This window comes from Palaemon carinicauda, chromosome 18, assembly GCF_036898095.1.
Source record: "Palaemon carinicauda isolate YSFRI2023 chromosome 18, ASM3689809v2, whole genome shotgun sequence".
Taxonomy (NCBI): domain Eukaryota; kingdom Metazoa; phylum Arthropoda; class Malacostraca; order Decapoda; family Palaemonidae; genus Palaemon; species Palaemon carinicauda.
The window spans coordinates 81,719,140-81,719,495 of record NC_090742.1 but is presented as its reverse complement, the minus strand read 5'-3'; positions in this window follow the sequence as shown (position 1 = coordinate 81,719,495).

Genomic DNA, 356 nt, shown 5'->3' with positions numbered 1-356 from the left:
CCTGAAATTTTTGTTTTAATGCTAAATTATAAGGATAGATTTTTATTTATTTGCTGTGAAGTTTCGGATGTAAGGTCCAACTACAAACTTTAATCCAATTGGCTGCTGGGAATTGTGTATTCACTCTCTCTCTCTCTCTCTCTCTCTCTCTCTCTCTCTCTCTCTCTCTCTCTCTCTCTCTCTCTCTCTCTAACATCGATAATTAGACTGGCATGGGTATCCGAAGACATATCAAGAAAAGAATCCCAAGTTTGAACCATGCCTCCCTCTTTAGTTTGGTTTGCTCTAATTGGTCAGATAACACGGATCGATATTCTCGTTGCCTTTGTTAAATAATTAGACATTGTTGCATAGTC